Source organism: Pleurodeles waltl, chromosome 4_1, assembly GCF_031143425.1.
Source record: "Pleurodeles waltl isolate 20211129_DDA chromosome 4_1, aPleWal1.hap1.20221129, whole genome shotgun sequence".
NCBI classification, from domain to species: Eukaryota; Metazoa; Chordata; class Amphibia; order Caudata; family Salamandridae; genus Pleurodeles; species Pleurodeles waltl.
Window position 1 is genome coordinate 567346351 of NC_090442.1, and position 27950 is coordinate 567374300.

Sequence of the window (27950 nt, forward strand, 5' to 3'; positions counted from 1 at the left end):
AGGGTCAATGGAGAGGAGATCAGAGAGAGGTTCAGTCTCAGCTTCCTGGTCCTCATCTGTAACCATTAACATGTTTACATCTGCCCTGTCATGAAAGAGTTTGAGGTGGTTCACATGGGTCACCCTTTTGGGGGTCCTGCTAGTACCTAGGTCTACCAGGTAGGTGACCTGACTCTTTTTCTCTAGCACTGGGCAAGGGCCACTCCATCTGTCCTGAAGTGCCCTGGGAGCCACAGGCTCCAGAACCCAGACTTTCTGCCCTGTCTGAAACTCAACCATAGCAGCCTTTTGGTCATACCACATCTTCTGGAGCTGTTGGCTGGCCTCAAGGTTTTTACTTGCCTTTTCCATGTACTCTGCCATCCTGGAACGTAGGCCTAGTACATAGTCCACTATATCTTGCTTAGGCTCATGAAGAGGTCTCTCCCAGCCTTCTTTCACAAGAGCTAGTGGTCCCCTACCAGGATGGCCAAACAGAAGTTCGAAGTGGGAAAACCCTACTCCCTTCTGAGGCACCTCTCTGTAGGCGAAAAGCAGACATGGCAAGAGGACATCCCATCTCCTTTTGAGCTTTTCAGGGCGCCCCATGATCATGCCCTTCAATGTCTTATCAAACCTTTCAACAAGACCATTGGTTTGTGGATGGTATGGTGTGGTGAACTTGTAAGTCACCACACACTTATTCCACATGTGTTTTAGGTAAGCTGACATGAAGGTGGTACCTCTGTCAGAAACCACCTCCTTAGGAAATCCCACTCTGGTAAAGATACCAAGGAGTGCTTTGGCTACTGCAGGGGCAGTAGTGGACCTAAGGGGAATTGCTTCAGGGTCCCTAGTAGCATGATCCACTACTACTAGGATATACTGATTCCCTGAGGCTGTGGGAGGTTCAAGTGGACCCACTATATCCACTCCCACTTTTTCAAAGGGGACCCCACCACTGGAAGTGGAATGAGGGGGGCCTTTGGGTGGCCACCTGTCGTACCACTGGCTTGACAGGTAGCACAGGAGGCACAAAAACTCCTTTACTTTCTGGGACATGTTGGGCCAATAGAAATGGTTGACTAACCTCTCCCATGTCTTGGTTTGTCCCAAATGCCAAGCAAGAGGAATGTCATGGGCTAAGGTCAGAATGAACTCCCTAAACTCCTGAGGCACTACCACTCTCCTAGTGGAATCAGGTTTGGGATCTCTTGCCTCAGTTTAAAGGAGTCCATCTTCCCAATAGACCCTGTGGGTTCCACTGACATTTCCTTTTGTTTCCTCAGCAACTTGCTGCCTAAGGCCTTCAAGAGAGGGACAGGTTTTTGCCCCTTACACAGCTGTTCCCTTTTGGGTCCCCTGGGCCCAAGAGTTCAACCTGATAAGGTCCCAACTCCATAGGCTCAGTTCCCTCAGGGGATAGAACTTTTTCCTGAGAAGAGAGGGTTTTTTTCTTTCGCTGTGTTGAAGCTGGATCCCAAGTCTTCTTTCCTTTTCTCTTGGAGGGTTGGGCCATTATTCCAGACTCCAACACCTCATTTTCACCCTGAGCCTTGCATTGTGCCCTTGTCTTGACACACACCAGTTCAGGGATACCCAGCATGGCTGCATGGGTTTCGAGTACTCCAGATCATTTCCAAGCATACATTCTACTGGGATAGCAGAGGAAACTACCACCTGTTTCAGGCCAGTGACCCCTCCCCATTTTAAATTTACCATAGCCATGGGATGTACTTTAGTCTGATTGTCAGCGTTGGTGACTGGATAAGTTTATCCAGTCAGGTATTGTCCTGGCGAAACCAGTTTGTCAGTCACCATTGTGACACTGGCCCCTGTATCCCTCAGGGCTTCTACACTAGTCCCATTAATAAAGAGTTGCTGCCTGTACTTTTGCATATTAGGGGGCCAGGCAGCTAGTGTGGCTAGGTCCACCCCACCCTCAGAGACTAATGTAGCTTCAGTGTGGACCCTGATTTGCTCTGGGCACACTGTTGATCCCACCTGGAGACTGGCTATTCCAGTGCTAACTGGAGTAGTAGTAGAAGTGGAACCTTTCTTGGGACAGGCCTTGTCTCCAGTTTGGTGTCCCTGCTGATTACAGTTACGACACCAGGCCTTTTTGGGATCAAAGTTTTACTCTTGTACCCAAATGAGGATTGTGAAGAGGCTTTGGACCCTCTCTCCTGAGCAGGTTTTTGGGGCCCTGTAGAAGACTCTTTACTTTCTCCCTTGGATGTCTCAACACTCTTCCCCTGGGGAGTCTTTGGGACCCCTTTCTTTTGGTCACCCCCTGTGGAAGTCTTGGTCACCCTAGTCTTGACCCAATGGTCTGCCTTCTTTCCCAAATCTTGGAGAGAAATTGGACCTAGGTCTACCAGATGCTGATGCAGTTTATCATTGAAAAAATTACTTAAAAGGTGTTCCTTCATAAACAAATTATTCAGCACTTCATAATCATTTACACCACTGCCATTATTCCAAACATCCAGTGTTTTGACTGAGAAGTCAACAAAATGAACCCAGGTCAGGCTCAAGGATTTTTGAGCCCCCCTGAACCTAATCCTGTATTCCTCAGTTGAGAATCCAAAGCCCTCAATCAGGGTAGCCTTCATGAGGTCATAGGATTCTGCATCTTTTCCAGAGAGTGTGAGGAGTCTATCCCTACACTTTCCAGTGAACATTTCCCAAAGGAGAGCACCCCAGTGAGATTTGTTTACTTTTCTGGAACAAGCCCTCTCAAAAGCTGTGAACCACTTGGTGGTCTTCATATTTTGCTACAATCCCTTTGGGGATTTTTAGCACGTCAGTAGTTTCTCTGACCCTATGTATGTTGCTGCCACCATTGATGGGAGCTAAGCCCATCTCTTGTCTTTCCCTTTCTATGGCTAGGAGCTGTTTCTCCAAAGCCAATCTTTTGGCCATCATGGCTAGCAGTAGGTCATCTTCATTGAGGCTGCCCGCAATGCTTCCTGAGCTGTTGGACTCCCCTGTGGGAGAATCAGCACCTCTGACTATCACTTGTGGAGTCAGGGTTTGAGAAACCCTGGTCTCCCTAACTAGGACAGGAGGGGGGAAATTATCCTCCAGGTCACTAGCTTCCCCCTCTGTAAGGTTGTCATCAGAGGGGTTGTCTCTAGCAAACTCTGCTAAAAGCTCCTGTAGCTGTACGTTGGTAGGGTTTGGTCCAGTTTTTATCTTTTTTAATTTTACAGAGAGTCCTTAACTCTGACATCCTAAAATGCAGGTAAGGGGTGAGGTTGAGCTCCACCACCATCTCTTCTGTAGTAGACATTATGGTGGTCATTCTGACCCCGGCGGTAAAATGCACTTACCGCCGGTCAGAAGACCGCCATAACACCGCCGCGGCCGCGGAAACCCGCCACGGTCATTCTGACCCGCAGAAGGCAAACCTCCGAAAATCCGACAGCCACAACCGACCGCCAGACCAGCGGTCGGCGGAAAGGTGGAGGTGACAAAACCTCCACCGCCACGCCAACAGAAATACGCCCATGCCATTAAGACCCACAAATCCGCGGTCAGAATACACACAAACGAACAAAACCCAGCCACATTGGACGATTTGAATCCCACACACCTGATACACATACACACACCACTCCCACACACACAATACAATATAAAACATCCACCCACATCACCCACAAACCCCTACGCAAAAAAATTCTGAAAGAAGGCCAGAGCGAGACACCAGCATCCACAAACTAACAGCCACAGCCACTCAACACCATCACCCACACACTATCCACACACAAAACAACACACACCACCACACTCAACACACTTAACTACACATACTCCACCCCACACATCATACACACCACCCCATGGCACCCCAAAGACAACCCCGCTTCACAGACGAAGAACTCAGGGTCATGGTGGAGGAAATCGTTCGGGTAGAGCCCCAGCTGTTTGGCACACAGATACAATACACCAGCATTGCCCGGAGGACGGAGCTATGGCAGAGGATTGTCGACAGGGTCAACGCTGTGGGACAGCACCCCAGAAATCGGGAAGACATCAGGAAGCGATGGAACGACCTACGGGGGAAGGTGCGTTCCATGGTATCCAGGCACAACATCGCCGTGCAGAAGACTGGCGGAGGACCCCCACCTCAACCCCCACAATTCACATCATGGGAGGAGGAAGTCTTGAACATCCTGCATCCTGACGGCCTCGCAGGAGTCGGCGGAGGAATGGATACTGGTAAGTTGAAGCTTCACTACTGCTTCCCCCCCACCTGCATGCCAAATCATACCCCAACCCTCACCCCCATCCTCGAACCCCACCCTCACCCCCACCCCCACCACCATCCTCACCCCCACCACCATCCTCACCCCCACCACCATCCTCACCCCCACCCCCAGCACACCTATTCCCCGCCAATGTCTCACCATCACAACCCACACATCCCAAAACCTAGGCCTGCATGCGTCCACTAAGCATGGACACCCATCACCAAAGCATGCCCAATGCATATACACATCCCCCCACAAGCCACCCTCACCAAAGCCCCCACACACGAATGCCAGCACTTGGGGACACGAGAACCCATAGATACACCCATATGCCACACATTGAAACTATAACCATACCTCTATACCCCTGCAGGACCCGACCGTCAACACACCGCGGCGGAGGGGCCAGAATTCTCCACACCCCCCACCCAAGAGGCCGTCAGCGATGACAGCAGCTCTGTCGACCTGGACACCGATGACCAACCCGGACCATCGGGGACCTCTGGACAGTCGGTTCCCCTCACACAGGCCCAGGCCACTACAGACCCAAACCCCTCTGGGAACACCAGCACAGCTCCCACCCAGCGGGCCCATGCCTCTGTCTCCAGGGCGCGTCAATCTGCGGTGTGTCTACCACTACAGGGCACCCAGGATAACCCACCACCCCAACAACAACAGGGACCTGGGGGCAGTGGTAGTGGGCACACCAGCCAGGGGGCAGAGGCCCAGGGAAACAGGGCAACTCGGAGGGCAGCTGTGCGACAGGGGGGGGACGGGCCCAGGGAACCCACTCTCCACGAGGTCCTCACCACCATCATGGGAGCATACAACCGCTCCCAGGAGACGATGGCGACGGTACTGGCCCGGTTCCAGGAGATCCAGGTACTGCAGGAGGAACACTACCGGGGGTACAGGGAGGACATCAGAGCCATCAACACCACCCTGGTTACCATGGTAGGGCTGCTGCAGGACCTCGTCAACACCAGGGCGGACACTCAACAATACCCAAGGGCCCCTGCCACTAGCCTGGACCAAGAACAGCCAACCACCTCCGCCGGCGCTAGTGGACAGGAGGCCCCCGCACAGCAGCAGCCCACCAGACCCCCACCTCCTGCAGGAGAAGAACCACCCCGCAAGAGGGCCCTGAGATCTCGCAAGAAGACAGAGTAGGATGTCAAGACCCCCGCCAGCAATGGATACCACCTGATGTCATCCCACTGTCCCACATTGTCACCCTGTCCATCCTTGAACTGCCCATGCTCCATCTCTCCACAGGCCTCTGGACAATGCACCTGTGTGACTGTTACTCTGGACTCTGCCATGGACATTCCTTCACCATAGCCCCCACCCACTTGAAACCACCCATCCCATTTTGAGCACCTAAATAAATACCTATTTTGCACAAAACTATCTGGAGTCTGGCTGTGATTTCAATATATTGTAATTGACATGACAGTGCAAATATGTCCTTGTACATGGTGAAGTCAACAAACAGCTGCACAAAGCTGTAGTCCATGGGGAAACGAAGCACAGGACTCGTAGTGGGGACCCCAGATCTGAAATAGGGAGGGAAAAGCCACAACTCAGTCATCATACACTGGGGCAAATAGACAGGCAGCAGAGATGCAGGAGAGTAGTTCACATTTACTAAATTATCTTTGAAATGTTACCTGTGTCCTATTGGAAGTACTGTTCAATGATTCTGTCCCTGTTGTCTGTTTCAGCCCCGTCGTCTTCCTCCTCGTCACTCTCCTCAGGTTCCACAGCTGCCACAACACCACCGTCTCGACCATCCTCCTGCAGGAAAGGCACCTGGCGGCGCAAAGCCAGGTTGTGAAGCATGCAGCAGGCCACGATGATGTGACACACCTTCTTAGGTGAGTACATTAGGGATCCACCTGTCATATGCAGGCACCTAAACCTGGCCTTTAGGAGGCCAAAGGTGCGTTCGATCACCCTCCTAGTACGCCCATGGGCCTCACTGTACCGTTCCTCTGCCCTGGTCCGGGGATTCCTTACTGGGGTCAGTAGCCACGACAGGTTGGGGTACCCAGAGTCCCCCACTAGCCATACACGGTGTCTCTGTAGCTGTTCCATCACGTAAGGGATGCTGCTATTCCTTAGGATGTAGGCGTCATGCACTGACCCTGGGAATTTGGCATTTACATGCGAGATGTACTGGTCAGCCAAACACACCACCTGGATGTTCATTGAATGGTAATTTTTTCTGTTCCTGTACACCTGCTCCCTGTCTCTTGGGGGAACCAAAGCCACATGGGTCCCATCAATGGCACCAATGACGTTGGGAATATGTCCAAGGGCGTAGAAATCACCCTTCACTGTAGCCAATTCGCCCACCTCAGGGAAAATGATGTAGCTCCTCACGGATTTCATCAGGGCAGACAACACTCTGGATAACACCTTCGAAAACATGGGCTGAGACATCCCAGAAGCAATTCCCACTGTTGTCTGAAATGACCCACTTGCCAAGAAATGGAGTACTGACATGACCTGCACCAGAGGGGGAATCCCTGTTGGTTGGCGGATGGGGGACATCAGGTCGGGCTCCAGCTGGGCACACAGTTCATGGATAGTGGCACGGTTAAGACGGTAGGTCAGGATAATGTGGCGTTCTTCCATTGTCGACAGGTCCACCAGCGGTCGGTACACGGGAGGATTCATCCGTCTCCTCGCCCAACCCAGCGGACGGTGCCTAGGAAGGACAACATGGAGCACACAGTCAAGCAACCCACAGGTACGTACTCACAGCTAGCACAGTAAACGATTCTCTATGCAGTGAATGGCGTGTCTGAGTGGCTATGCAAGGCCTAGGCCTGTGTGACGCAGTTGAAATTGAGCCATGTGGGCCCTGGAAATGGCGGCTGCCTGACCTGTGAAGTGTGACAATGGGATGTGAGGTCAATGCGCTGGCGTGGCACACCGCGGCGGGCGGCGGGCGAAGACCGCGGCGCGAAGCCGCATTGGTTAACATTGAAGCCTATGGGTTTCAGGAGCCAATGGCGAAGGGCGCCGGCGGTGGCGGGACGCACCGCCGCGGTACGCACCGCCGCGGACGTGACCGCCATTTTCTATCTACTTATCCACTTGCGACTTGAACTTTCACAGGAGAGGACCTATACTGCAAGTGTTGCTGTGACCTCGGTCTGGAAGGGACAATGGCTGCTGCGCCTGGGGAAAGGGCCCCTGCCTTCACTGGAGAGGAGTTGGAGAAACTTGTGGATGGGGTCCTCCCCCAGTATGCGCTACTCTACGGTCCTCCAGACCAACAAGTGAGTTTAATTCAATCTGGATTTGGGGCCACTGGCTGGCTTGGGGGCATGGCGGGGGGCCTGGCGGGGATGGGGGGCATGTTGGGCCTGGCGGGGGGCATGGCGGGGGGCCTGGCGGGGATGGGGGGCATGTTGGGCCTGGCGGGGGGCATGGCGGGGATGGGGGGCATGTTGGGCCTGGCGGGGGGCATGGCGGGGGGCCTGGCGGGGATGGGGGGCATGTTGGGCCTGGCGGGGGGCATGGCGGGGATGGGGGGCATGTTGGGCCTGGCGGGGGGCATGGCGGGGGACCTGGCGGGGATGGGGGGCATGTTGGGCCTGGCGGGGGGCCTGGCGGGGATGGGGGGCATGTTGGGCCTGGCGGGGGGCATGGCGGGGATGGGGGGCATGTTGGGCCTGGCGGGGGGCATGGCGGGGGGCCTGGCGGGGATGGGGGGCATGTTGGGCCTGGCGGGGGGCATGGCGGGGATGGGGGGCATGTTGGGCCTGGCGGGGGGCATGGCGGGGGGCCTGGCGGGGATGGGGGGCATGTTGGGCCTGGCGGGGGGCCTGGCGGGGGGCCTGGCGGGGATGGGGGGCATGTTGGGCCTGGCGGGGGGCCTGGCGGGGATGGGGGGCATGTTGGGCCTGGCGGGGGCATGGCGGGGGGCCTGGCGGGGATGGGGGGCGTTGGGCCACTGGCAAGGAAAATGCTGACTAACTTGAACGTGGTATTTCTCCCTCCCTGTACGTGTCACATAGGTCCGCGCCCATGAGAAGATCGGGATTTGGCGTGCCATCGCCAAGGAAGTCCGGACCCTGGGGGTCCACCATCGACGGGGCACCCACTGCCGCAAGAGGTGGGAGGACATCCGCCGCGGGACCAAGAAGACCGCCGAGTCTCTGCTGGGGATGGCCTCCCAACGTAGGCGGGGTGCCTGCCGTCAACTGAGCCCCCTGATGTTCCGGATCCTGGCGGTGGCCTACCCTGATTTGGATGGGCGCGTGAGGGCAGCACAGCAGACACAAGGGGGTGAGTACAAGCATTATCTACTCTGTTGTCGCGCAGTGGAGGTGTCTGGGTGGGGGAGGAGGGCTGGGGGTCCCCCTAGGCCAGGGCGATATCTGTAGGCTGGGCACCCCCGTAAGCCCCTGTGTCCCCAGCCACCACCCTCAGTAGTTTGTCAGTACAGCCATCCCTGGGCCGTGTCATCCATGGGTGCAGTTGTCAACTCTAGGCGTGTAGGGCATGTTCCACGGAATGCGTAGCGGACCCCAAGTGCGCAACTTAGTGCAGGGGGCATCTGTGTCTGTCATGTCCGCTAACTGTACCGGAGATCCATGTACTCAAAATCCCTTTATTTCTCTCTCCCCCCCCCTTTTTGTTTGTCTTTCTGTGCTTGTGTGCATCAGCATCATCAGGCGGAGGAGAAGTGGCATCGGGGCAGGAGGGAGCTGCATCTCACATGGCCCAGGAGGGCCATGCCACAGAGTCAGACTGGACCAGTGAGACAGAGGGCGAGGGGAGCTCCACGACGGGGACGACTGGACCCTGCAACGACACGGACACGTCCTCGGAAGGGGGCTCCCTTGCGGGGGTGGCACCATCCGTGCCCCCCGCCATTACAGGTACAGCCGCCACCCAGCGCACCATCTCCGCCCTCCCAGCAGCCCCTCAGCGTTCGCCCCGTGCCCGCTCTGCCAGGAAGCCGGGCATCTCCTTCGCCCCAGGCACCTCAGGCCCTGCCCCTGTTACCCCCGCTGCCCTCAGTGAGGAGGTCATTGACCTCCTCCGAACGCTCATTGTTGGGCAGACTACCCTTTTGAATGCCATCCAGGGGGTGGAGAGGGAGGTTCATCGCAGCAATGCGTACCTGGAGGGCATTCATTCGGGTCAGGCTGCCCATCAGCGATCGTTCCAGGCTCTGGCCTCAGCACTGACGGCAGCCATTGTCCCTGTCTCCTGCCTCCCTCTACTAACTCCCTCCTCCCAGTCTCCTGTTCCTCTGCCTGTCCCACCCACACCATCAGACCAGCCTGCACACACCTCAACACCCAAGAGAAGCTCATCCAAACATAAGCACCACAGATCACGCAGACATTCACACACGCAACATTCCGATGCAGACATGCCAACAGTCACTACCACCTCTGTGACCCCCACCTCCTCGTCTCCCTCCTCCCTCCCTGTGACATCTACACTCACACCTCCATTCACCTCACCATCAGCCAGTGTTTCCATCACCAGCACACCCTCCAGTCCAGTCCGCACACTTGCAGTCACCACCCCCACTGCCATTTACACGTCCCCTGTGTCCTCTCCCACTGTGTCTGTCACCCCCTCTTCCACACCACACAAATGCAGCCACCCACCCACCCAACAGCCATCCACCTCACGACAGCCTATCCCTCCTGCACCTGCACCCAAAGACAGCAAACGTGACTCACCTACAACCACATCCTCTCCCTCCACTCCCATTCCCACTGTACCTACCACTCTCCATTGTCCCAAGAAACTCTTCCTCGCCACTACTAACTTCTTTCCTGACTCTGAGCCCCCCCCTCCTTCTCGTCGGGGTAAGAAGAGCACCTCAGCCACCACCAGCCCTGCAGCCCCCTTGACAAGGGTGCAGGGGTATTGGAGCCCGCCAGCCCGCATGTCTGGATCTTCGCCCAGCAGCAAGGGGACAGCCAGCCCACCCCCTGGGAAGAGGAGCAGAAGGCGGAAGGGGCGCCGCAGGAGCCCGCCTTCTACATCCCCCCCGGACACCACCCAGAGACAGTCACCAGCCACAGCTCCAAAGGGAGGAAAGGGCCACAGGCCCACGACTAAGGAGGGCAAGGGCAGCAAGTCGGAGAGGTCAGGCAGCAGGCCTGCTGCCCAGGAGGAGCCCACAACCCCCATAGCCGCTGCCCCGGGAGGAACCGGCACAGCTGCCCCGGGAGAGCCCACCACCCCCATAGCCGCTGCCCAGGGAGGACCCAGCCCAGCTGGCCAGGAGGGCCCCACCACCCACAGCCCAGGTGGGCATTGAAGGAGCACCATCCCCGCTGCCCAGGAGGGCACCACCAGGCAATGAGCAGTTGGCCATAGACCGGCCGCCGTCTCCAGAACCGCTGAACTGGGCCCCGCCGTCTCAAGCACCGCTCCGCTGGGCCCCGCCGTCTCAAGAACCGCTCCGCTGGGCCCCGCCGTCTCAAGAACCGCTCCGCTGGGCCCCGCAGTCTCAAGAACCGCTCCGCTGGGCCCCGCCGTCTCAAGAACCGCTCCGCTGGGCCCCGGCGTCTCAAGAACCGCTACGCTGGGCCCCGCCGTCTCAAGAACCGCTGAACTGGGCCCCGCCGTCTCAAGAACCGCTGAACTGGGCCCTTCAAGGCAAGGAGCGCTGAACTGGGCCCCGCCGTCTCAAGAACCGCTGAACTGGGCCCTTCAAGGCAAGGAGCGCTGAACTGGGCCCCGCCGTCTCAAGAACCGCTGAACTGGGCCCTTCAAGGCAAGGAGCGCTGAACTGGGCCCCGCCGTCTCAAGAACCGCTGAACTGGGCCCCGCTGTCTCAAGCACCGCTCCGCTGGGCCCCGCCGTCTCAAGAACCGCTACGCTGGGCCCCGCCGTCTCAAGAACCGCTGAACTGGGCCCCGCCGTCTCAAGAACCGCTGAACTGGGCCCTTCAAGGCAAGGAGCGCTGAACTGGGCCCCGCCGTCTCAAGAACCGCTGAACTGGGCCCCGCCGTCTCAAGAACCGCTCCGCTGGGCCCCGCCGTCTCAAGCACCGCTCCGCTGGGCCCCGCCGTCTCAAGAACCGCTGAACTGGGCCCTTCAAGGCAAGAACCGCTGGCCCTTTGGCAGACGTGGCAGGGCAGGATCTATCTCGGGCAGGGCTGCAGGATGTCCTCTGGCCAACTTGCCTCCTCCAGTGGCAGTGGGGTCTGTTATGGACTGTATGGACCGTGGCTTTGCACTCCCCAGGATGGCCCAGTGGGCAGGCCACCCACTGTATGGACTGTATGGACCGTGGCTTTGCTCTCCCCAGGATGGCCCAGTGGGCAGGCCACCCACTGTATGGACTGTTTGGACTGTGGCTTTGCTCTCCCCAGGATGGCCCAGTGGGCAGGCCACCCACTGTATGGACTGTTTGGACTGTGGCTTTGCTCTCCCCAGGATGGCCCAGTGGGCAGGCCACCCACTGTATGGACTGTATGGACAGTGGCTTTGCACTCCCCAGGATGGCACAGTGGGCAGGCCACCCACTGTATGGACTGTATGGACTGTGGCTTTGCTCTCCCCAGGATGGCCCAGTGGGCAGGCCACCCACTGTATGGACTGTATGGACTGTGGCTTTGCTCTCCCCAGGATGGCCCAGTGGGCAGGCCACCCACTGTATGGACTGTATGGACTGTGGCTTTGCTCTCCCCAGGATGGCCCAGTGGGCAGGCCACCCACTGTATGGACTGTTTGGACTGTGGCTTTGCTCTCCCCAGGATGGCCCAGTGGGCAGGCCACCCACTGTATGGACTGTTTGGACTGTGGCTTTGCTCTCCCCAGGATGGCCCAGTGGGCAGGCCACCCACTGTATGGACTGTTTGGACTGTGGCTTTGCTCTCCCCAGGATGGCCCAGTGGGCAGGCCACCCACTGTATGGACTGTATGGACTGTGGCTTTGCTCTCCCCAGGATGGCCCAGTGGGCAGGCCACCCACTGTATGGACTGTATGGACTGTGGCTTTGCTCTCCACAGGATGGCCCAGTGGGCAGGCCACCCACTGTATGGACTGTTTGGACTGTGGCTTTGCTCTCCCCAGGATGGCCCAGTGGGCAGGCCACCCACTGTATGGACTGTATGGACTGTGGCTTTGCACTCCCCAGAATGGCCCAGTGGGCAGGCCACCCACTGTATGGACTGTTTGGACTGTGGCTTAGCACTCCCCAGGATGGCCCAGTGGTCATGGAGTCCCCTCGTGGATCTGGCGTCGTGTACTCAAGTGGCTGAGGTGCCCCCCCTTCCCTTCCCCCTGAGGTGCCTGTCCTATTTTCTTTCTGATGCCCCTGCAGTGTTCTCTCCGTGGAGTTCTTGTCGTGGGACTGGGCCTTGCCCATTTGCACAGGACCCCTGTGATCCACGGACAGTGGTTGGACTACATTTAGCAGCTGTGTATATTTTGTACATAGTTTATTTATTTATTGGGATTACTGGTGTACATATTTCAATATATCTGCCCGTTTATGATCTCTTATTTTGGTCTTTGCATTATTTCGGAGGGGGGTGGTTTGTGGGTTGTGACAGTGATCTGTGGGAATGCATTGATGTGTGTGTTGTAGTGGGTGTGGGTGGGTGGGTGTGTGCCGGTAATCTTTTCCCTCCCCTGTGTCGTAGGTGCAGTACTCACCGATGTCTTCCGCGCCGCCGGGCGTGCTCCTGGTATATGAGCAGGTATAGGAGTGCGGGGATGACCTGCAACTCTGGTTCCATACTGCCGGAATCTCGCGTGGAGTGCGTAGAGGTGAGCGTTTTCCCGTTCGTAGTCTGTTTCCGCCGTGTTCTTATCGGCGGTGCTCCCGCCCCGGAAAAGGTGGCGGATTGGTGGGTCGTGATAGGGTGGGCGGTACATTGTCTGCCGCCTGGCTGTTGGCGGGGACCGCCGCGCTGTTTGTTTGTACCGCCGTGGCGGGCGGAGTGTTAATACGGCGGGCTGTGTTGGCGGTTCCCGCCAGGGTCAGAATTGCATATTTTAGACCGCCGGCCTGTTGGCGGCTTGGCCGCCGCTTTATCACCGACCGCCAGGGTCAGAATGAGGGCCTATTTCTCTAAAAGTTGGGATACTTTTTAAGAATCTAAAACTATCTCTTGAACTTAATCCAAACTTTTATAAAACTTTTAAACTCTAAAAGAAATGCTATTAGGGACTAACACAAGGCCCTAGTAGGACTTTTAAAAAATTAGAAAAATAGCTCAAATTTCAAAAATCAGTTTCTAATGACAATTTTTGGAATTTAGTCGTGTGATCAGGTATTGGCTGAGTAGTCCAGCAAATGCAAAGTCTTGTACCCCACCGCTGATCCACCAATGTAGGAAGTTGGCTCTGTATATACTATTTCAAAGTAAGAAATAGTGTGCACAGAGTCCGAGGGTTCCCCTTAGAGGTAAGATAGTGGCAAAAAGAGATAATTCTAATGCTCTATTTTGTGGTAGTGTGGTCGAGCAGTAGGCTTATCAGAGGGTAGTGTTAAGCATTTGTTGTACACACACAGGCAATAAATGAGGAACACACACTCAAAGACTTACTCCAGGCCAATAGGTTTTTATATAGAAAAATATATTTTCTTAGTTTATTTTAAGAACCACAGGTTCAAGATTTACAAGTAATACTTCAAATGAAAGGTATTTCACTCAGGTATTCTAGGAACTTTGAATAATCACAATAGCATGTACAGTTTTGGCAAAAATGGCAATAAGCTATTTTAAAAGTGGACACAGTGCAAAGATCAACAGTTCCTGGGGGAGGTAAGTAATTGTTAAGTTCACAGGTAAGTGAAACACTTACAGGGTTCAAAGTTGGGTCCAAGGTAGCCCACCGTTGGGGGTTCAAGGCAACCCCAAAGTTACCACACCAGCAGCTCAGGGCCGGTCAGGTGCAGAGGTCAAAGAGGTGCCCAAAACACATAGGCTTCAATAGAGAACAGGGGTGCCCCGGTTCCAGTCTGCCAGCAGGTAAGTACCCGCGTCCTCAGAGGGCAGACCAGGGGGGTTTTGTAGGGCACCGGGGGGGATCACAAGCAGGAAGAATGCAAAGACAAAAGGAAATGAGTGTAACCATTGTAATATATCAAAATTCTGTAAGCAAAAATATACATATATACACTATTAACAAAATATACACCAAGATTAGTAGTCCAGGTATTGCACCATTTATAGTCCGTGGACCACTGGGCCCAAAATGCATGGGCGAGGCCCACACACGATACCAGATCAAAACAGAGAGAACACTGCAGGGGCATCAGATAGAAATACAACAGGCACCTCAGGGGGAAGGGAAGGGGGGGCACCTCAGCCGGATGAGTGCACTACGCCAGATCCACGAGGGGCCTCAATGCCCATTGATGTATCCTTGGGAGTGCAAAGCCACAGTCTCTCAAGTCTCACAAGTGGGTGAGTTGCCCACTGCTGCATCCTGGGGAGTGCAAAGCCACAGTCTCTCAAGTCTCTACAGTGGGTAGGTTGCCCACTGCTGCATCCTGGGGAGTGCAAAGCCACAGTCTCTCAAGTCTCTGCAGTGGGTGGTTTGTCCACTGCTGCATCCTGGGGAGTGCAAAGCCACAGTCTCACAAGTCTCTGCAGTGGGTGGTTTGCCCACTGCTGCATCCTGGGGAGTGCAAAGCCACAGTCTCTCAAGTGGATGACAGTCTCCACTGGTTCTGGAGGGGGCTTGGTGCCCAGAGTGCTTCATCCTGCCAAGGACAGACGTAGTGGATGCATGTCTCCACTGGTTCTGGAGGGGGACTGGTGCCAAGAGTGCTTCATCCTGCCAAGGACAGACGTAGTGGATGCATGTCTCAACTGGTTCTGGAGGGGGCTTGGTGCCCAGAGTGCTTCATCCTGCCAAGGACAGACATAGTGGATGCATGTCTCCACTGGTTCTGAAGGGGGCTTGGTGCCCAGAGTGCTTCATCCTGCCAAGGACAGACGTAGTGGATGCATGTCTCCACTGGTTCTGGAGGGGGACTGGTGCCCAGAGTGCATCACTCACCCTGTGACGGCCCCTGTTGCGTCAGTGCCCCTGCCGCTCATGGGCTAGCGGTGCTTTAGTTGGGGGTCCTTGCCCTGTTCAGCGGTGCTTGCCCTGTTCAGCGGTGCTTGACTTGGCGGTCCTTGCCCTGTTCAGCGGTGCTTGCCCTGTTCAGCGGTGCTTGACTTGGCGGTCCTTGCCCTGTTCAGAGGTGCTTGCCCTGTTCAGCGGTGCTTGACTTGGCGGTCCTTGCCCTATTCAGCGGTGCTTGCCCTGTTCAGCGGTGCTTGACTTGGCAGTCCTTGCCCTGTTCAGCGGTGCTTGCCCTGTTCAGCGGTGCTTGACTTGGCGGTCCTTGCCCTGTTCAGCGGTGCTTGACTTGGCGGTCCTTGCCCTGTTCTGGGGTGCTTGCCCTGTTCAGCTGTGCTTGACTTGGCGGTCCTTGCCCTGTTCAGCGGTGCTTGACTTGGCGGTCCTTCACTGCCCAGCTGGGCTGGGGCTGGCGGTCCTTCATTGGTCAGCTGGGCTGTGGCTGTCGGGGCCCTCCTGGGCAGCTGGGCAGTGGCTGGCGGGGCCCTACTGGGCAGCTGGGCTGTGGCTGGCGGGGCCCTCCTGGGCAACGACGATGGGGCTGGCGGGGTCCTCCTGGGCAGCGACGATGGGGCTGATGGTGGCCTCCTGAGCAGCGACAATGGGGCTGGCGGTGGCTTCCTGGGCAGTGACGATGGGGCTGGCTGGGCCCTCCTGGCCAGCGGGGATGATGGCGGTCTTCTCTGCCGTGCTGCTCCTCCCAGACTTGCCGGGTTTCTTCTGGCCCTTCCCCACCTTGGGAGGAGTCACAGCTGAGTCCACACTCCCAACGGGACCCCTGGGAGCGGCTTGGGTGGCTGGAGTCTTCCCCCTCTCCCATCGGGCACTGGCCAACTTCTGGTGCTTCACAGGGGTGGGGACTGGCTGTGCTGTGGCTCCATGACACACTGGCTGTCCTGGTGGCCGGTGCACTCCACATACCTGTGACAACAGGCACCACTAGTCCCAGAGATTTTGTGGCTGAGGTGCTAGTTCGGGACCTATGAGTTGGACGGTGGGGGTGGTGGTAAACAGGTTGAGGGTGGACAGGAAAAGTTGTTTGGAGACACTGGGACCGGTAGCTGGAGGGGGTTTGGGAGTGGAGGAAGAGGTGGTGGTTGTAGGAGGTGTAAGTTTTGTGGCTTTGGGTGCAGGTGCATGCGCTGGAGGCTGTTGTGAGGTGGATGTATGTTGGGTGGGTGTGTGCCTGCATTTGTGTATCTTCGGAGGGGCGTCACAGACACACTGGGAGAGGACACAGGGGATGTGTGAATGGTAGTGGGGGTGGTGGCTGCACGTGAGCGGGGTGTGCTGGTGGGTGTGCTGGTGCGGGACGTAGTGGCTGTAGAGGTGGTGCATGCAGGTGTGAGTGTAGACGAGACTGGGAGGGAGGAGGGAGACGAGGAGGAGGGTGACACAGTGGAAGCAGTGGATGTTGGTGTGTCTGTATGTGTTTGATGCTTGCGTGAGTACCTGTGGGATGTGTGGTGCTTATATTTGCCTGAGCTTCCCTTGTGTGGTGAGGTGTGTGCAGGCTGGTCTGATGGTGTGCTTGGGATAGGCAGAGGTACAGGGGATTGGGTCTGGTTGGAGGAAGTTGGAGGGGGGAGGCTAGACACAGGGACAATGGCTGCCATCAGTGCTGAGGCCAGAGTTTGAAAGGTTCGGTGAAGGGCAGCCTGAACAGAATGAATGCCCTCCAGGAATCCATTGGTTTGTTGCAACTCCCTTTCTACACTCCGGATGGTATTCAAAATGGTAGACTGCCCAACAGTGAGGGACCTGAGGAGGTCAATGGTCTCCTCACTGAGGGCAGCAGAGGTGACAGGGGCAGGGGCTGAGGTGCCTGGGGCGAAGGTGATGCCCACCCTCCTGTGTGAGCGGGCACGGGGTGAAGGCTGAGGGGCTGCTGGGAGGGCGGTGCTGGTAGGGGGGGTGGCGGCAGTACCTGTAGAAGTGGGGGGCACAGATGTTGCTGCCACCACAAGGGAGCTCCCATCGGAGGATGAGTCCGTATCGCTGGTTTCAGCTCCTGTCACCGCTGTGGTGCTCCCCTCGCCCTCCGTCCCACTGGTGTATTCAGAGTCCGTAGTGTGGCCCTCCATGGCCATGTGGGATGCAGCTCCCTCGTGCTCCAGTGCCACTGCTCCTCCGCCTGATGATGCTAATGCACACAAGAACAGGGAGATCACAAAAAAGGGGGGGGAACAGAAGAAAGACATGTTGAGTGCATGGCTTACCGCTACCGTTGGCGGACAAGACAGGCACAGAAGCCCCCTGCACTACGTCGCGCTGTTGGGCTCTACAGTGCAATTCCTGGGAAATGGCCTACAAGGCTATGGACGACATATGCACACATAGATGACACAGGGGCATGAATAGCTGTACTTGGCACTCTACAGAGGTGGTGTGGGAGGGCCACAGGGCCATGTCTTACGAAGGGGCCTAGCCTACGGAACTCGCCCTGGCCTAGGGAAACCCACAGCCCTCCTCCCCCACCCAGACCCCTCCACTGCACGCAAAGTCAGCTGAATGAGAGTGTACTCTCCCCCTTGTGTCTGCTGTGATGCCCTCAAGCGCCCATCCAACTCTGGGTAGGCCACCGCCAGGATCCTGAACATCAGGGGGGTCATGGTTCGACGGGCACCCCTCCCACCTTGGGAGACCATCCCCAGCTGAGCCTCCGCCGTCTTCTTGCTCCAGCGGCGAATGTCCTCCCATCTTTTCTGGCAGTGGGTACTCCGTCTGTGGTGGACCCCCAGGGTCCGGACGTCCTTGGCGATGGCACGCCAAATATCCTTCTTCTGGTGAGTGCTGACCTACATGAAATATACAGGGGAAGAAGGGAAGTCATTACCAACTGCGCCGTCAAAGTGAGTGGCCCCCATCCCTACCCTTGCCATGTGGCACATGCACCCACCATCTTTCATGCACGCAGAACTCTGCCCCCTTCCTTCCTACAACCAGCCCTCTCCACACAGGCATAGCCCATACAACATGCTCCCTGTGTACTTTCCTGTTGGTCTGGAGGACCGTAGAGTAGCGTGTACTGGGGGAGGACCCCATCGACGAGCTTCTCCAACTCCTCCGCAGTGAAGGCAGGGGCCCTTTCCCCAGACACACGAGCCATTGTCTCTTCCAGACCGAGGTCACAGCAGCACTTGCAGTGTAGGTCCTCTCCTGTCGAAGATCAGGTATCGAGTGATTCAACAGATAGAAAATGGCGGTCACGTCCGCGGCGGTGCGTACCATCACCGCCGGCGTACTTCGTCATTGGCTCCTGGGAAACACTTCGACCGCCTACCGCGACGGTGTACAACGCCAGCGCAGTTACCTCACATCCCATTGTCCCACTTTAGAGGTCAGGCAGCCGCCATTTCAGGGGACCACATGGCCTAATTACCAACTGCGTCACACATACCTAGGCCTACTCTCAACACACATACAGGCCACATTTTGTGTATGAATGGTGTTCTGTGTAGACTGTGGGTATATCCCTCTGACTTTTTTGACTCTGTGCTCGCTGTTGTCCTTCATAGGCACCGTCCGCTGGGACATGTGAGGAGATGGCGGAATCCTCCGGTGTACCGACCGCTGGTGGACCTGTCGACAATGGAGGAAAGAAATTTGATTATCACCTACAGGTTTGACTGTGCCACAAACCAGGAACTGTGTACCCAGTTGGAGCCTGACCTGATGTCAGCAATCCGCCATCCAACAGGAATCCCCCCTCAAGTGCAGGTGCTATCAGTGCTCCATTTCCTTGCAAGTGGGTCTTTTCAAACAACTGTGGCCATGGCATCAGGGATGTCCCAGCCTATGTTTTCCAACGTACTGTCCAGAGTGTTGTCTGCCCTGCAGAAAAACATGCAGAGCTACATCGTTTTCCCTCAGGTGGAGGATTTGCCTACAGTGAAAGGTGACTTCTATGCCCTTGGACATATCCCCAACATCATAGGTGCCATTGATGGGACCCATGTGGCTTTGGTCCCCCCCACAGGGGTGAACAGGTGTACAGGAACCGGAAGAGTTATCATTCCATGAATGTACAGATGGTATGTTTGGCAGACAAGTACATCTCCCATGTGAATGCCATGTTCCCTGGCTCAGTGCATGACGCCTACATCATGCGGAATAGCAGCATCCCTTATGTGATGGGTCAACTCCAGAGGCACAGTGTGTGGCTATTAGGTGACTCTGGTTACACCAACCTGTCATGGCTACTGACCCCAGTGAGGAATCCCAGGACAAGGGCAGAGGAACGCTACAATGAGGCACATGGGCGAACTAGGAGGGTGATCGAGCGAACATTCGGCCTCCTGAAGGCCAGGTTCAGGTGCCTCCATATGACAGGTGGATCCCTATTCTACTCACCAAAGAAGGTGTGCCAGATCATCGTGGCCTGCTGTATGCTTCACAACTTGGCTTTGCAACAACAGGTGTCTTTTCTGCAGGAGGATGGTCCAGATGGCGGTGTTGTGGCAGCTGTGGAGCCTGTGGGCAGTGATGAGGAGGAAGCAGAGGAAGAAGACATGCAGAACAGGGACTCAGTCATCCAGCAATATTTCCAGTGAAACACAGGTGAGAATACATTCCTGCCTACTACATGTACTTTTACACTTCTACCTCTTATCTGTCTGTCGATTTCACCCAGTGTATGGTCACTGAGTTGTCACTTTCCCTTACGGTTTCACAGGTGTGGGTCCCAACGTGTGTCATCTGCTTAGGTTCCTCATGGACTAGAGCTGTGTGACATAGGTATGTTGACATTACTATTTCATGAACATTTTGTCACTGTAATTGCAAATACACTATTTCGAAATCACAGACAGACTCCAGATCTTTTGGTGCTTTAGGTGTGTTTATTTAAATACAAAATATTGGAGGGGGAATGTTAAATGGTGAGGGGTGAGGGGTGATGGTGAAGGAGTGTCCATGGCAGAGTCCAGTCTATTAGTCTCACAGGTGCATTGCCCATATGGGCATAGGAAGTAGAGCTGGGGCAGTTTCAATATGGACAGGGTGACAAAGTGGGACAGTGGGATTACAATCAGGGTGGTCTCATTTCTTGGCGGGGGTCTTGGCATTGTGCTCTGTCTTGTTCCTGGATCTCAGGGACCGTTTGCGGGGTGGTTCTCCCTCTTCAAGGGGTGGGGTGCTGGTGTGGTGGTCCTGTGGCGGTGCCTCCTGTCCACTAGCGCCAGCGGAGGTGGTGGGCAGTTCATCATCCATGCTAGTGTCAGGGGCCCCTTGTAGTGCCACAGTGTCCCTCCTAGTGTTGAGTACTTCCTTGAGCACCCCTACGATGGTGCCCAGGGCGGAGCTGATGGTTCTGAGTTCCTCCCTGAACGCCAAATACTGTTCCTCCTGCATGCGCTGGGTCTCCTGAAACTTGGCCAGTACCGTTGCCATCGTCTCCTGGGAGTGGTGGTATGCTCCCATGATGGAGGAGAGGGCCTCGTGGAGAGTGGGTTCCCTTGGCCTGTCTGCCCCCTGTCGCACAGCAGCCCTCCCAGTTCCCCTGTGTTCCTGGGCCTCCGTCCCCTGGACAGTGTGCCCACTGCCACTGCCCCCAGATCCCTGTTGTTGTTGGGGTGGTGGGTTATCCTGGGTTCCCTGTAGTGGTGGACACACAGCTGATTGACATGTCCTGGGGACGGAGGTATGGGCCCGCTGGGTGGGTGCTGTGCTGGTGTTTCCAGAGGGGGCAAGGTCTGTGGTGGCCTGTGCCTGTATGAGGGGAACCGACTGTCCCGAGGCCCACGATGGTCCGGGCTGGTCATCTAGATCCAGGTGGACAGAGGTGCTGTCATCACTGTGGGCCTCTTCTGTGGGTGGAGATGTCTGGACCCTCCTGTCTGGTGAGGTTAGGTAGTGGTCCTGCAGGGGTGGAAAGGCATGATTATTGCATCTGTGTGTGTCATGGAGTCCATTCCTCCACCAACTCCTGCGAGGCCCTCAGGATGCAGAATTGCCAAGACCTGCTCCTCCCATGTTGTTAGTTGTGGGTGAGGAGGTGGGGGTCCGCCGCCAGTCCGCTGAACCGCCTGGTGGTGTCTTGAGACCACGGAACACACCTTCCCCCGTAGGTCGTTCCACCTCTTCCTGATGTCCTCCCGATTTCTTGGGTGTTGTCTCACTGCGTTGACCCTGTCGACTATTCTTCGTCATAGCTCCATCTTCCTTGCAATTGAGGTGTGCTGCACCTGTGATCCAAATAGCTGTGGCTCTACCCGGACGATTTCCTCCACTATGACCCTGAGCTCCTCCTCCGAGAACCTGGGGTGTCTTTGCCATACCATGGGGTGGTGTAGGTGATGTGCGGGGTGGTGTGTGTGGTGATAAGTGTGGTGATATGTAGTGGTGTGTGGTGTTTTGTGCATGGAAGTTGTGTGGGTGATGGTGTTGTGTGTCTGTGGATGCTAGTTTGTGGATGGTGGTGTCTCTCTCTGGCCTTCTTTCTGTAATAGTGGTCGTAGGGGTTTGTGGGTGATGTGGGTGTGTGTTTTATAGTGTATTGGGTGTGTGGGAGTGGTGTGGGTATGTGTATCAGGTATGTGTATTTCGAGTTGTCCAATGTGGCGGTGTTTTGTATATGTGTGTGTATTTTGAGCGCGGCGGTGTGTACCGCCAATGGAATACCGCGGTTGAAAGACCGCCGCGTGGATTCGTGTGTCGTGATAGTGTGGGCGTATTTCTGTTGGCGTGACGGTGGAGGGTTTTTTATCGCCAGTTTATCACTGACCTTTGGTGTGGCGGACTTGTGTGGGTGTCTGAATTTTGTCGGATTCCGAGATGTGGGTCATAATAGCTGTGTCGGAATTCCGCAGCTGCGGCGGTGTGTTGGCGGTCTTCTGCACGGCGGTAAGCAGCTTTTACCACCAATGTTGTAATGAGGGCCTATTTCTCTAAAAGTTGGGATACTTTTTAAGAATCTAAAACTATCTCTAGAACTTAATCCAAACTTTTATAAAACTTTTAAACTCTAAAAGAAATGCTAACAGGGACTAACACAAGGCCGCAGCAGGACTTTTAAAAATTTAGAAAAATAGCTCAAATTTCAAAAATCTGTTTCTAATGACAAAAAAGTCTTGTACCCCACCGCTGATCCACCAATGTTGGGAGTTGGCTCTGTATATACTATTTCAAAGTAAGAAATAGTGTGCACAGAGTCCAAGGGTTCCCCTTAGAGGTAAGATAGTGGCAAAAAGAGATAATGCTAATGCTCTATTTTGTGGTAGTGTGGTCGAGCAGTAGGCTTATCAGAGGGTAGTGTTAAGCATTTGTTGTACACACACAGGCAATAATGAGGAACACACACTCAAAGGCTTACTCCAGGCCAATAGGTTTTGATATAGAAAAATATATTTTCTTAGTTTATTTTAAGAACCACATTTTCAAGATTTACAAGTAATAGTTCAAATGAAAGGTATTTCACTCAGGTATTCTAGGAACTTTGAATAATCACAATAGCATGTACAGTTTTGGCAAAAATGGCAATAAGCTATTTTAAAAGTGGACACTGCAAAAATCAACAGTTCCTGGGGGAGGTAAGTAATTGTTAAGTTCACAGGTAAGTAAAACACTTACAGGGTTCAAAGTTGGGTCCAAGGTAGCCCACCATTGGGGGTTTAAGGCAACCCCAAAGTTACCACACCAGCAGCTCAGGGCCAGTCAGGTGCAGAGGTCAAAGAGGTACCTAAAACACATAGGCTTCAATAGAGAAGAGGGGTGCCCCGGTTCCAGTCTGCCAGCAGGTAAGTACCCGCGTCCTCGGACGGCAGACCAGGGGGGTTTTGTAGGGCACCGGGGGGGACACAAGCAGGCACAGAAAGTACGCCCTCAGCGGCACGGGGCGGCCGGGTGCAGAGTGCTAACAGGCGTTGGGTTTTGTGTTTGAAAGCAATGGGGAGACCCGGGGGTCTCTTCAACGATGCAGGCAGGCACAGGGGGGCTCCTCGGGGTAGCCACCTCCTGGGCTAGGCAGAGGGTCACCTGGGGGTTGCTCCTGAACTGGAGTTCTGTTCCTTCCGGTTCTGGGGGCTGCGGGTGCAGTGTTGGTTCCAGGTGTCGGGTCCCTTGTTACAGGCAGTCTCGGACAGGGGGAGCTTCTGGATTTCCTCTGCAGGCATCGCTGTGGGGGCTCTGGGGGGTAAACTCTGGCTTCTCATGGTCTCGCAGTCACCTGGAAGTCCTCCCTGTAGTGTTGGTTTTCCACAGGTCGAGCAGGGGGCGTCGGGTGCAGAGTAGAAAGTTTCACGCTTCCGGCGGGAAATATGAGGTCCTTCAAGTTGTTTCTTTGTTGCAAGAAAGTTGCAGATGGTTGAACAGAGCCACTGTTCACAGGAGTTTCTTGGTCCTTGGGTGCAGGGCAGTCCTCTGAGGCTTCAGAGGTCACTGGTCCCTGTTGGATGCGTCACTGTTGCAGTTTTTTTCGAAGTTGGGAGACAGGCCGGTAGGGCTGGGGCCAAAGCAGGTGTCGTCTCCGTCTTCACTGCAGGGCTTCAGGTCAGCAGTCCTTCTTCTGGTTAAGGTTGCAGGAATCTAGTTTCCTAGATTTTGGGGGGCCCTAAATACTGAATTTAGGGGGGTGTTTACGTCTGGGAGGGCAGTAGCCAATAACTACTGTCCTTGAGGGTGGCTACACCCTCTTTGTACCTCCTCCCTATGGGGACGGGGGCACATCCCTAATCCTATTGGGGGAATCCTCCTTCTACAAGATGGAGGTTCTAAAAGTAAGGGTCACCTCAGCTCAGGACACCGTAGGGGCTGTCCTGACTGGTGGGTGACTCCTCCTTGTTTTTCTCATTATCTCCTCTGGCCTTGCCACCAAAAGTGGAGGCAGTGGCCAGAGGGGCGGGCATCTCCACTAGCTGGGATGCCCTGGGGCGCTGTAACAAAAGGGGTGGCTCACCGCCAGGTGTTACAGTTCCTGCAGGTGGAGGTGGGAAGTACCTCCACCCAGTACAGGCTTTGTTCCTGGACACAAAGTGACAAAGGCACTCTCCCCATGTGGCCAGCAACATGTCTGGTGTGTGGCAGGCTGGCAAAAACTAGTCAGCCTACACTGGAAGTCGGGTATGTTTTCAGGGGGCATCTCTAAGATGCCCTCTGGGTGTATTTTACAATAAATTGCACACTGGCATCAGTGTGCATATATTGTGCTGTGAAGTTTGATGCCAAACTTCCCAGTTTTCAGTGTAGCCATTATGGTGCTGTGGAGTTTGTGTTTGACAGACTCCCAGACCATATACTCTTATGGCTTCCCTGCACTTACAATGTCTAAGGTTAGGCTTAGACACTGTAGGGGCATAGTGCTCATGCACTTATGCCCTCACCTGTGGTATAGTGCACCCTGCCGTAGGGCTGCAAGGCCTGCTAGAGGGTTGACTTACCTATGCCACAGGCAGTGTGAGGTTGGCATGGTACTCTGAGGGGAGTGCCATGTTGACTTAGTCATTTTTTCCCCACCAACACACACAAGCTGTGAAGCAGTGTGCATGTGCTGAGTGAGGGGTCACTAGGGTGGCATAAGACATGCTGCAGCCCTTAGAGACCTTACCTGAGTGCCAGGGTTGTGCCAATTGTGGAGACAAAGGTACAGTTTAGGGAAAGAACACTGGTGCTGGGGTCTGGTTAGCAGGGTCCCAGCACACTTTCAAATCATAACTTAGCATCAGCAAAGGCAAAAAGTCAAGGGGTAACCCTGCCAAGGAGGCATTTCCTCACATCTACAAACTGCTATGCATCCTGTGACATTCCCCTTGGTGCACATTATCCCGATTACCTAATGCAATATACATGTGTATTAATCTGTGACTGTCAGTGTTTGTTAGTCAAACCATCTTTACTTGTGAAACACATTTGAGCACATTACCTATATTACCAATGCACATAGTATGATGAGAATAGGTGTACATTCATATCAGCAGATATCCCTCTGTTTTACTGATTTAAATACTCACATGCACAAATAGGCTAATAAACCTGAATTTCCTTCATCATGGTTGTTCTGGACTTGCCTGCTTCATTTTGTGTGTCTGTGTGTTATCTGTGTGTGGTGGTTGTGCTACCTGTTGTGTCTGAGCTGCTTGTGTGGGTGTGTGCTTTGCATTTCTCCCACAGTGATGGCTGGATATGGAGCGTTGGGCATGTATGTGTGTGGCTGTTGTGATTTGGAGTGTGGTGTGCCCTTGTGTGGTTGTACTGTGTGTGTGTGGTGATTGGAATGTCCAAACTGCTATGTGGTAGGTTTTCGTGGAGTGACATATGCCTCGCAGTATGGCTGTGTGATTGTATGTCTTGGTACAATGGTCTTGTTACGTTGTGTTGTACATATGTATTGTCAGGTTGAGGTGTGAGTTGTGGCGTATTGACTGTATGTTTGAGGTGTTGCGGTTACCCTTGCCACCCGTTCTGAATGTGTATGTTGTGTGTGCATCGCGATCTTGCCATTAGGCAACAGTGACAGGTAAGTGTTTGTACTCAAGTTTGCTGCTGTTGTCGTCGCTGGTTCCGAAGTCATAGGGTGAGCAGGAGCAGCGGGAAAACATGTAGTTCAGGATCCATGGCGGCTCCAGATGGGTGAGGCTTCCTGAAAGTGGATGTCTCCAATTATACTGTTGGTTTCCTCCAGGATTTCCGTGGTGGTGCGACCACGACAGAGACCGTGGTGGTGTGCAACTTCACAATATGTCCAGCTGTAACATGGTTTTCGCCGGCCTGAAGGTGCCTCCCGCCGTCCGTGGCGGTCTGACCGAACTGGCAGTGCCGGCGCTGGATTCGCTGTATGCTATAGGGAATACCACTATGGTGATAATTTAGCGGTCTTCTCCACCAGCCTGTTGGCGGTACGACTGCCACCACCAACATGGCGGTCATGGAACCGCCAACATCGTAATGACTCCCTTTGTCTCATAAATTAAGCCTTGTTGCTCATTGCTAAGCTACCAAGGGTTGAGCTGGGATTAATTTATCGAGCCCTATCTGTACCTAGTGGGGAATAGTGGCCTATTGCTAAGTGTAGGTACTTATCTGCCCTTACCAATGATCCACTTTCCAACACGTGTAGGAAGCTGGCCTGGTGTGTGGTGGGTACCTAAGGTACTTAAACCTTATACCAGGTATCCCCTATTATTGTAGTGTAGGCAGTGTCTAGAAGCCAGGCTCTCTAGAGGTAGCTGTGGATGAGCAGCCAAGGCTTATCTAGGAGATATGCAAAAGCTCATGCAATACCAATGTAGCCACACAGTACGTATACACATGAAAGAATACACTCAGTGTTACAAAAATAAAGGTACTTTATTATGGTAATACAACACCAAAAATACTACAGAGGCAATACTCCCTTCGGAGGTAAGTAATAGACAAGTTATATACACTAGTTGTCAGAAAAAGGCATCAGAATAGTTAAAAAAGACTGCAAATGGTGTAAAACACAATAGAGACTAGTGGACCAAGCACAAACCATATACTCAAAAAATGGAATGCGAGAGTGCCACCACCACCCAAGTAAATGGTGTGTGTAGAGGGACACTGAGGGCACTAGGAAAGCACAAAGGTAAATACCACAACACCCCCCAGCAACCAGGAAAGCAGGAGTAAATTACTAAAATTTCCCCAAAACACCCACTTAGAAGAAGAGAATTGCAAAACCCAGAGGCGACTGCAAGAAACCAGCAGTGGATTCCTGAAGAGGAAGCCGTGTGGAAAGAGGGGATCAAGTCCAGAAGACACAGCAGAGTCCACTGTGGGCAGGAGCCCATACCCACCAAGCTGAGGATAGCAGGAAATGGTCAACGGTGAGGAAGAAGAGTCAGCAATTGAGCCCTGGAGTCAGAGCTATGTTCCTGGAGGATTCAGGTGATGTCCCACGCCAGAGGGAAGATTGCAGTTGGGCTTGCGTGTCCAGATTCCACCAACAAGCCTTGGCACACAAGTGTGGTTGGCAGAAAGTGGTGCTGCCGGGGACCAGCAAGGCCCAGGAGGACTCAACCCAGGAGGGGGAGTCAGAGGCACAGGCCGCATGCACAAGAGTCCCTAGGGACACAGAAGGTGCAAATGGAGCCCATGCAGCACTAGGAAAAGAAGTCCCATGCTGCAGGAGAGTTACTCAGGGAGCTGTACAATGCAAGAAGGAGTGCTGGGGGATGGAGCTACATGAAGACTGAAGACCCCTTGGAAGAAGTGCCTGCAAGCCTTAGCAGCTGCAAATGACACGGTGCGGGGGGGTATTGTCCTGCGTGGGAAGGCAAGGGCTTACCTCCACCCAAGTTGGACAGCTGGTAGAGAGGACTGCATGGACCACTTCTAACTACCAACTGTGTTGCAGGATCCATGCAGCTCAACAGGAGAGCAGATCCACACAGCCGGTCGTCATTGCTGTTGGTGTCTTCAGATACAGGGGAGTGATTCCTTCTCTCCAAGGGAGATTCCCTCTTCTTTCCAGTGCAGGTTAAAGACAGACTGTCCTCAGAGGATGCACTACCGGGGAAATGTTGCAGAAGTTGGAAGGAGACATGGAAACAATGTTGCAGATGAAGCCTTTGTTGCAGATTGTCAGGTCTGGGAGAGTCCAGATGCAGTTTCTTTGGTCAGAAGTCGAAGTAAGGGATGCAGAGGAATCCTGCTGGAATCTTGCAAGCCGAATCTGA